Raw genomic sequence first — 11113 nt, forward strand, 5'->3', positions numbered from 1 at the left:
CTAGAAAAATGTTTGGTTTGTTACTATGTTTTATTTTTTAAAACCACATTTAAAATTTAAAACTAGATGAGACTTGATGTGCACTAGGAGATTAGTCATAAATTTTAATAGGTATTTACAATAATCCATTTAACATGGGCTCTGGCAGAAGCAGTCCTTCAAAACCCCATCCAGAGGTTTCCCTGTGGTTTCAAGTTCATCACACTCTTTGCTCAGATGAGAACTCAGTTTTATGGGGCCTTAGGCTCAAATCCTTCCAGATTTTCCCTAAGGATTAGGGCCCTCCCTTGACTGGAGGTCCTGTCAGTTTGCTGGATTGGAACAAAAGCTATGAGTCAGTTTAAACTCAGATTATTTATCTCAATCTCCTTTCTTTGTCTGCTGCTCTTCAGAGAATGCAATTTGAACCTTTGAAGAGACTGGGAATAGATAATCAGCCAGACAATGGGTCCCCCATGTGAAACTTCAAAGGACTGATAACCAAAGGAAGTACACTAGCATATAGCCCCTTCTCCAAAAGAAGTTACTTACAATCTCACAACAAAAAACAATAGCATTTTTAGTACCCCAAAAGTATTGCACTTAATTCAGTAAGGTTTAATTCAATAAGATTTGTCCAGGAAATTGCCATGTCTCACAACCACAATGGTCTATCATCTTGGCTTGGCACGACATACATACATGCCTTATTGTAGCTGTACACTGCACAGGCAAAATAGAGGCAAAATGGCCAAGAATTTGAAAACTGGATGGAAAGAGACTGAGAAACCCAGTGATTATTCAACCTGCTTATATCATGAACAAAAAGCCTTCAACCATGCTTCAGCTGTTTCCATCACTTCACATTGACTCTCAAGATACTTTAGGCTTCAAAATGACAGTGTGACATTCTCGGAATCTTCTTGTATAGCTTTATAATAGATTCTAAAGGCTAAATTGTACCTACAGTGCAATCTCATTGTTGTCTTCAGTTAGTTTAGGTTTAGCTAACTGGTTCTGTAATTGAAACCAAGGCCATATCTACACCACTGGTGGCTACATGTAGTGTATGTGCAACTACATGCTGGAGTGAAAAGCAGGCTGAGTACGCAGTGTGGTGTAAAAAGAAAAGGAGTACTTGTGGCACCTTAGAGACTAACAAATTTATTTGAGCATAAGCTTTCAAGAGCTACAGCTCACTTCATTGGATGCAACTGTAGATCACGAAAGCTTATGCTCAAATAAATGTTAGTCTCTAAGGTGCCACAAGTACTCCTTTTCTTTTTGCGAATACAGACTAACACGACTGCTACTCTGAAACCTGGCAGTGTGGTGTGTAGCTACATGTCAAGGAAAGGTTCTTGCAGAGGGGAGGCAATGGTGAAAGGCTTCAGCAGCTCCCCACTGCAGGAGACTTTCACTATGTCTAGGAAAGACTTTGACGGGTTCGGCAATGGGGAAAGGCTGAGCCTTTACCCACTGCCACGTCACTGCTAGAGTTTCCCTGCGGCAGGGAAAGGCTCTACCCGCGGGACACTGCTACTAAAACAGCAGTGTAGATAGGGAGGCACAGCTTTGGTGACTAGAGTGTCATATAGGATATGTACTCGGGTACATACTCGCCCTCTTCAGGCATATCTTTACTTGCCTAAGCCATGCCTCATGGTCTATACTGCTATTGATACCTATGTGGGGGACAGGGGAAGGGGGGGCTGTGTGTGTATGTGTTCTAATTGCTGCCAAAAGAAATGTGAAGTGTAGTTAGTAAACATTTACACTGATATTCTGTCTTAGCTAAGGTGCTTCTTCTTGGAGTGCTTGTTCACGTCCATTCCACATTAGGTGTGCGTGCACTGAGTGAAAGAGCATCGGAAACTTTTTCTCTTAGCAGCTCCAGGCGGGGCCCCCCGAGTGGCACCACTGCGCCGTGCATATATACCCCCGCCGGCACAACCCCCTCAAGTTCCTTCTTACCGTCCATGGCGGCGTTGGAACAACCTCTTTCTCTCTCGTAGAAGAGCAGTCCCTTAGCCTTTAGGTAGCTGTCATCAGTTTGTTAACATACCTATTATGGACACTTAAGTCATTAGGTGCTTGGAGGACTCCAGCACCCGTCCCGGGCCGCAGGGCATGCCACAGGCCCACGGCTTCAAGGCTTGCGCCATGTGCCGCAAACCTATGCCAGTGACCCCCACGACTCGTGGCTGTTGCCTGGGGGACGGACATCAAACTGAACGGTGTAGGATTTACAAGGTGTTTAAGCCAAGGACAAGGAAAGAAAGAGACTTCCGTCTAAAGCAACTGTTGATGGAGGCCTCATTGCAGCTTCTGGGCCCAGAGCGCCCAATGCCAGCTCAGGCTTCCTTGGTGCGTAGTGTCCTGGAGCCGTCGAGAGACCTGGCACTGGCAGAGTGCCAGCCTAGGCCCCCCAGCACTGCTCGTCCTCCCTGGTGCAGCCCCCGGCACAGCTGAAAGGAAGTGGCAATCGATCCCCACACAGGAGGCCAGCGCCTCCCAATTACCCGAGCGTTGATAAGAGCAGGAAGGCCGTGGTTCCGGCACCGACACCGGCGGTACCGGCAGTATAAGCCTCACCGAGCCCAGATCTAAGTGAGCTCAGTGCGCATGATGGGCTCGAGGGCATAACGGATCAGCCCTCTACGCCTGGCACCTTTGAGGCTGCAAAGGACCTCATCGACCTGTTGGCAGTGAGTCCCCTCCCATATGGGGAGAACCCTCCGGCACCCATGCCCCGGGTGCCATTGAGGGCTAAGCCGGCAATGGTGTGCCGCTCAAGGACACTGTCCTGGCACTGCTCCCGGAGTTCGTCCCGGTTGAGCTCCGACTCCATGGACTCACACTTGCCAGCAGCCCAGAAGGAAGTTTCCGCACCAGCAGCGGCTCGGCGCAAAGAAGCACCAGAAAGGGCATGCCGCTCTCCAGTACCACTCAGAGACCATCACTGAGAGGAGTTGAGACGGCCCTCACCAGAGGACTCCCACAGATGGTCCCGGTCCAGATCCTGATCCCAGGGATATGGTACCACTCCCGTTCCTGCTATAGCTACCCGCACCAGGCCCCAGACAGCAGGGACTCTCAGGGGATCTGGCAACCCCAATGGGGGCCGCCAGGCCATTGGCCCTTCTGGACCCCCTGGACCTATCAGGGTTACTCGGTGCAGCAGTCCCAGACCCTGCACCGACATCAGACGGTGCTGGAGGCTACAGTATCCAGGCCTCCAGCATCCCCCCAGCATAAAACAGAGAGACCGGCACTGAGCCTGGTGCTGTCCCATAGACTCCCGCCTCAGCCTGAACTGGAGGCCCCTCCCATGGGAGAAGGGGAGCAGGAGGACCAACCAGAGGAGGTCGAGCAGCAGCTAACCTCCTCATCTTCCCCCAGTGAGGCAGTGGTGGGTACAGAGCTGATAGACCATAGATCCCACCAGGAATTGCTGTGCAGGGTTGTCCAAAACTTGGGGTTGCAGGCTGAGGAGACGGTTGAGCTGGAGGACCCCATGCTGGACATTTTGAGCCCCAAAGGTCCATCCAGAATAGCGCTCCCACTCATTAGGACCATTCAGTCCAACTATAAGACTATATGGCAGACCCCAGCTTCCAGTGCTCCAACAGCCAAAAGAGTGGAGCGTAAATACTTTGCCCCATCTAAGGGCTATGAGTTCTGCCACCCGAGTCCATGCTCCCTAGTGGTCTCAGTGGTAAATGAAAGGGAGCACCATGGACAGCAGGCCCTGGCCCCTAAGGCCAAGGAGGCAAAACGCCTGGACCTTTTTGGCAGAAAAATATACTTGTCACGGGGCCTTCAGTTGAGGATTGCGAACCAGCAGGCCATCCTCAACAGGCACAATTTCAACTCCTGGACAGCGGTGGGGAAGTTTTTAAGGACAACCTCCTGCAAGGTTCCCAACAGGAGTTCACGGCCCTGGTGGACGAGGGCAAGGCAGTAGCCAAGACCTCTCTCCAGGCCTCCCTGGATTCGGCAGACACGGCACCTAGAACAATCACGTGAGGGGTGGTCATGAGGCGCTCGGCTTGGCTCCAGCAGTCAGGCCTGCCACCCGAGGTCCAGAATACACTCTAGGATCTCCCCTTCGAAGGGTCCGGGTTCTTCTCGGACCAGACAGACACGAGGCAACATAGCCTCAAGGACTCGCAAGCTAAGCTTAAGTTGCTGGATATGCACACCCCGGCAACGCAGAGGAAGCCCTTTAAGCCGCAGCCTCCCCCTCAATGCCAGTACCAGCCTCGCCATAGACATGAGCCTTATCGTAGGCGAGGCAGGGATGACAGGCGATGGCGTAACAACAATAGTAACGATAATGCACCGGGCCAGAACCAAGGCCAGCACAAACCCCAGCCAGGCACTAAGTCAGGCTTTTGAAGGTGTGATCGAGGACAGTGTACCAGACCAGTCACCGGATCCGTCCCTTTGTTTCCTGAACCGCCTGTCCCATTTCTCCTGTGCGTGGTCCACCCCCATTACGTCAGACCGTTGGATCTTACGCACAGTGTGGAATGAGTACTCGCTGCAGTTTGCCCCCCTCCTTCCCCGTCCCTCTTCAGGGACCCCTCTCACGAACATCTCCTAGAAAAGGAAGTTTGCTCGCTGCTAGAGGCGGGGGCGGTAGAGGCAGTGCCGCACAGCCTGAGGAGGAAGGGGTTCTACTCCTGGTACTTCCTCATCCCCTAGGCCAAAGGGGACCTTCACCCCATCCTAGACCTGCGCAGGCTCAACAAGTTCCTGGTCAAGGCCTGGTTCCGCATGGTCTCTCTTGGCACCATCATCCCTTCCCTGGATCTGGGTGACTGGTACGCTGCCCTCGACATGAAGGATGCATACTTTCATATCACCATCCACCCAGTACATCAGCGGTTCCTACGCTTCACCATGGGCCGAGAACATTACCAGTTTGCAGTTCTCCCGTTCAGTCTAGCCGCTGCCCCAAGGGTGTTCACAAAGTGCATGGCAGTGGTGGCAGCCTTGTTGTGGAGGCAGAGAATCCGAGTGTACCCGTACCTTGACGACTGGCTCCTGGCAGGCCGATCCAAGGCTGAAGTGCAGGGCCATGTTGAGGTGACCCTGAGGTTGTTCCGCAAACTGGAGCTCCTGGTCAATGTCCCCAAGTCCATGTTCATACCCACACAGAGAGTGGAATTCATAGGGGTGGTCCTGGACTGGTGCAGGCCAGGGCAAGCCTTCTGGTATCCCGATTCTGAGCTATCCAGCAAGCGGTGGCCTCCCTGCGCCAGTTTCCATCAACAACGGCCAGGTGCTGCCTATGGCTGCTGGGCCACATGGCAGCATGCATGCATGCATGCCAGACTGAGACTCAGGACTCTGCAGGCGTGGCTCGCTACCTCCAGGCAGGGACCCCCTGGACTTAGTAGTGACAGCCCCAAGGGACGTGCTGGACTCCCTGCTGTGGTGGCAGTCCCAGCCTGTGGTTTGCAAAGGCATCCCCTTCACCACCCCACAACCAGACCTGACACTGGTGACGGATGCATCAGACCTTGGATGGGGGGCTCACCTGGGGGACCTTATGAGGCAGGGGTTGTGGTCCAGAGCAAAGCAGTCGCTCCATATCCACGTGAAGGAGCTCAGGGCGGTTTGTCTCGCCTGCCTGACCTTTCACGCCACTCTGAGTGGTCACAGCATAACAGTTCTGACAGACAACAGTACTGCCATGTTTTATATAAACAAACAGGGCAGGGCTCGTTCCTTGCCACTCTGTCGTGAGGCTCTCCTCTTCTGGGATCTTTGCATAGCCCATGCAATTCACCTCGAGGCGTCCTATCTCCCGGGGGTACGAAACAAGCTGGCAGACTCCCTCAGCAGGTTGTGCCGCATGCATGAGTGGCGGATGTTGCTTTCGCTCTTCTGCAGGTGGCGGTTTCCCCGGGTAGACCTGTTTGCCACCAGAGCCAACGCCCAGTGCCCGCAGTTCTGCTCATTCCAGGGCTGCAGCCCAGGCTTGCTCATGGATTTGTTTGCGATCTTGTGGAGCGGGGGCTTGATGTATGCCTTCCCCCCCGCTCCCCTTGGTGCATGCCTTCCCCCCTGCTCAACTTGGTGCACAAGGTCCTACTCAAGGTGCCCAGGGACAGGGCGGCGGCGATCCTCATCGCCCCAGCCTGGGCCCGCCAGCACTGGTACACATCGCTCCTAGAGCTGTTGGTGGAGGCCCCAGTAGTCCTGCCCCCACACCGGGACCTCATTACACAGGACGGTGGGCGGCTTCTCCACCCCAACCTACAGTCACTGCACCTGTCGGCATGGAGGCTTTGTGACTAAATGCCCTGGAAAGCCAGTGCTCCCTTTCAGTGCAGCAGATTTTGCTTGGCAGTAGAAAGCCCTCTAGCAGGGTGGCCTATATAGCCAAGTGGAAAAGGTTCTCGTGTTGGTGTGAATCCCGTCAGGTGTGGCCGTGCCAGGCCCCAGTGCAGGCCATCCTGGAGTACCTCCTGCACCTCAAGCAGCAAGGACTAGCCCCGTCCTCACTCAGAGTGCACCTGGCGGCCATCTCTGCCTTCCATCTGGGGTTCTCAGGAGGCTCAGTATTTTTCCCACCCAATGGTGGGACAGTTCCTTAAAGGGTTGGAGAGGGTATTCCCATACTCCCACCCATCAGTCCCTTCATGGACCTTAACCTGGTCCTCTCTAAACTCATGGGACCCCCTTTCAAGCTCCTCGCTTCCTGTTCCCTGCTGCACCTTTCCTGGAAGGTGGCATTTCTGGTTGCCATTACCTCGACCAGAAGGATGTCCGAACTGAGGGCCCTCACATCTGAGCCACCGTACACAGTATTTCACAAGGACAAGGTGCAGCTCCGGCCGCACCACAAGTTCCTCCCTAAGGTGGTCTCCCAATTCCATTTGGGCCAGGACATTTGTCTGCCAGTGTTCTTTCTGAAACCCCATACGGACCCGAGTCACTGCAGCTTGCACACCCTGGATGTGCATCGAGCACTGGTGTTCTATTTGGAGTGCACCAAACTCTATCGCAAATCCGCACAGCTGTTTGTGGCTGTAGCTGGGAGGATGAAAGGCCTCCCAGTGTCAGTGCAGTGGATTTAGTCTTGGATTACAAGCTGCATTCAGGTGTGCTATTAGCTCGCAGGTGTTCCAGCCGTGGCAGTCACGGCCCACTCGACCAGGGCGCAAGCGACTTCCACGGCAATCCTGGCACAGGTCCTGATCCAGGAGATCTGCAGAGCAGCCACCTGGTCCTCAGTGCACACCTTCACGACCCACTACACGGTCAACCAGCAGACCAGAGAGAACGTGGCGGTTGGCAGAGCAGTCCTCCAATCAGTTGTTCCATGACTCCTACCCTCCTCCAGAGGTAAGCTTGTGATTCACCTAATGTGGAATGGACGTGAACAAGCACTCAAAGAAGAAAAAACGGTTACTTTCTCATAATAGTTATTCTTTGAGATGTGGTATTCACGTCCATTTCACCATTCACCCTCCTACCCCTCTGTTGGAGTTGCTGGCAAGAAAAAACTGGAGGGGGTCAGGCCAGCGGGAATATATATGTACGGCGCAGTGGTGCCACTCAGGGCCCCATCAGGAGCCACTAAGGGAAAAAGTTTCCGAAGCTCAAGCATGCAGCGGGGGCACACCTAACGTGGAATGGACGTGATCAACACATCTCTAAGAACAACAGTTACGAGCATTAGCCTGCTAAACCCAGGGTTGTGAGTTCAATCCTTGAGAAAGTAACTGTTTTTTATGCAATATTAGTAGTGTTAACATAGTAAAACTACTTCTGTTGCTAAAGCCAGAAGCTGGACTAGTACCATATTGATATCTTTTCATCCTAACTAATTTCTTTTTTCATAATATTGGCATAGCAAAGTAAAACTAGTTTTAAAACTACAGAAACTGTAGTTATTAGTTTCAGAGTAGCGGCCGTGTTAGTCTGTATTCGCAAAAAGAAAAGGAGTACTTGTGGCACCTTAGAGACTAACAAATTTATTAGAGCATAAGCTTTCGTGAGCTACAGCTCACTTCATCGGATGCATTTGGTGGAAAATACAGAGGGGAGATTGGTATATACACACACAGAGAACATGAAACAATGGGTTTATCATACACACTGTAAGGAGAGTGATCACTTAAGATAAGCCATCACCAGCAGCAGGGGCGGGGAAGGAGGAAAACCTTTCATGGTGACAAGCAAGGTAGGCTAATTCCAGCAGTTAACAAGAATATCAGAGGAACAGTGGGGGGTGGGGTGGGAGGGAGAAATACCATGGGGAAATAGTTTTACTTTGTGTAATGACTCATCCATTCCCAGTCTCTATTCAAGCCTAAGTTAATTGTATCCAGTTTGCAAATTAATTCCAATTCAGCAGTCTCTCGTTGGAGTCTGTTTTTGAAGCTTTTTTGTTGAAGTATAGCCACTCTTAGGTCTGTGATCGAGTGACCAGAGAGATTGAAGTGTTCTCCAATTGGTTTTTGAATGTTATAATTCTTGACGTCTGATTTGTGTCCATTCATTCTTTTACGTAGAGACTGTCCAGTTTGGCCAATGTACATGGCAGAGGGGCATTGCTGGCACATGATGGCATATATCACATTGGTAGATGCGCAGGTGAACGAGCCTCTGATATTGTGGCTGATGTGATTAGGCCCTATGATGGTATCCCCCGAATAGATATGTGGACAGAGTTGGCAACGGGCTTTGTTGCAAGGATAGGTTCCTGGGTTAGTGGTTCTGTTGTGTGGTGTGTGGTTGCTGGTGAGTATTTGCTTCAGATTGGGGGGCTGTCTGTAAGCAAGGACTGGTCTGTCTCCCAAGATCTGAGAGAGCGACGGCTCGTCCTTCAGGATAGGTTGTAGATCCTTGATGATGCGTTGGAGAGGTTTTAGTTTTAGTTTAGTTAGTTTAGTTTAGTTTGCCAACTCTGTCCACATATCTATTCGGGGGATACCATCATAGGGCCTAATCACATCAGCCACAATATCAGAGGCTCGTTCACCTGCGCATCTACCAATGTGATATATGCCATCATGTGCCAGCAATGCCCCTCTGCCATGTACATTGGCCAAACTGGACAGTCTCTACGTAAAAGAATGAATGGACACAAATCAGACGTCAAGAATTATAACATTCAAAAACCAGTTGGAGAACACTTCAATCTCTCTGGTCACTCGATCACAGACCTAAGAGTGGCTATACTTCAACAAAAAAGCTTCAAAAACAGACTCCAACGAGAGACTGCTGAATTGGAATTAATTTGCAAACTGGATACAATTAACTTAGGCTTGAATAGAGACTGGGAATGGATGAGTCATTACACAAAGTAAAACTATTTCCCCATGGTATTTCTCCCTCCCCCCCCCCCCCCCCACTGTTCCTCTGATATTCTTGTTAACTGCTGGAATTAGCCTACCTTGCTTGTCACCATGAAAGGTTTTCCTCCTTCCCCCCCCCCCCCGCTGCTGGTGATGGCTTATCTTAAGTGATCACTCTCCTTACAGTGTGTATGATAAACCCATTGTTTCATGTTCTCTGTGTGTGTATACCAATCTCCCCTCTGTATTTTCCACCAAATGCATCCGATGAAGTGAGCTGTAGCTCACGAAAGCTTATGCTCTAATAAATTTGTTAGTCTCTAAGGTGCCACAAGTACTCCTTTTCTTTTTGTAGTTATTAGGTCTTCTCTAATGATAATGGGAAATCTCCCTGAGTCATCAGTGCATCTAATTTTAAACTGAAATTCTTATTACATGAATTTTAGGTTCCTTCACAAACCAGCAGTTGTATTAGCTACATAATACAATAAAATATTAGGGTCAAAGCGGAGGAGGGGAAGAGGGGCTGAGAAGAGAAAGAACCTTCTACTATCAACAGCTCTGAGTCTGCTGCAGGTTGGACTCCTGGTAGTAGGGTTCCCTCTTCTCTGCTGGCTGCTGTTGTTTCCTGTTTAATTATTTTTAGGTGGTGAAGTTAATTTTCAGGCTATATAATCCTTTTCTTTAATCTTCCTGACTCACTTCTGAAATAGAGCTCTTGGCTAGGGGTGGCGCCTCTTTCAAACTTTTCTTCTTTGGCAGGCTTAACAGCAGTCAATGTACGTTCATGTCAAAACAGGAGACTTGCTGAATGTATCTAAAATAATCATACCTAGTAATCAATCTAAGAATCACAGATTCTGCCTCTGAGCTCAGCGGTGGCAATGAAATGGTGAATGCATTTATTCAAGAGTTGCTAGAAGTTGTCCTTTTTTTTTTTTTTTTAGACTTCTCTCCTCTTTGGACTAGGGAGTAGACTCTCCTCTGGTTCTGGAACCTAAGTAAGCTTCTATGACTCAGTTGCTATAGTAGAACAGGTCCTTAATGTGCTGACATCTGCTAGTGTTGTGTATGCTTGCTCTTGCTAGGACTCAAGGCTCCTCTGGGCTTGATTTGTCCTTGGTGAGATCAGAAGCTCCACAGGGCCCAGAAATAATCTGGATTCTACTGAGGAAACAGGCTTATTGTCTTCCCCTTGGTGGAGCCATGAGTTGCCAGTTATCCTGGCACTTGTGTGTTTGATGTGCTTTTGCTGTTGCTTTTGTCTGCCTACTGTTTTCTCAAAGGTGAATGGACAAATTTAGTGCTGTTGTCTAGCAACAAGCAGCAGAAAGTCAAGCCCACTACCTAACATGAGTTAGAGCAGCAATTCTCAAACTTCATTGCATCGTGACCCCCTTCTGACAACAAAAATTACTATATGACCCGGGGGTAGGGAGGAGGCGGAGCCTGAGCCCCACTGCCCTGGTCTGAAGCCCTTAGGGTTTGGCTTCAGTCCCATGCAGTGGGACTCAGCTTTGTCTTCAGCCTTGGGCCCCAGCATGTCTAACGCTGGTCTTAGCAACCCCATTAAAATGAGGTCATGACCCATTTTGCAGTCCCGACCCATAGTTTGAGAACCGCTGAGTTAGAGGCAACAGTGGCACTGTAGCAAGTGAAGCCTTCTGGGTATTTAATACAAAGGTGGTGGTGGCAAACAGTGGCAAATACTGCTTTCTCTGAGCTTTCATATAAAGTGCTAGGTGGGTTTACAGCTTCCCATATTGGATATGCTGGATGCTGTCACATAATACGGTATTTTTGCCCTGTGTGAA

The sequence above is a fragment of the Dermochelys coriacea genome, chromosome 1, assembly GCF_009764565.3.
Source record: "Dermochelys coriacea isolate rDerCor1 chromosome 1, rDerCor1.pri.v4, whole genome shotgun sequence".
Taxonomy (NCBI): domain Eukaryota; kingdom Metazoa; phylum Chordata; order Testudines; family Dermochelyidae; genus Dermochelys; species Dermochelys coriacea.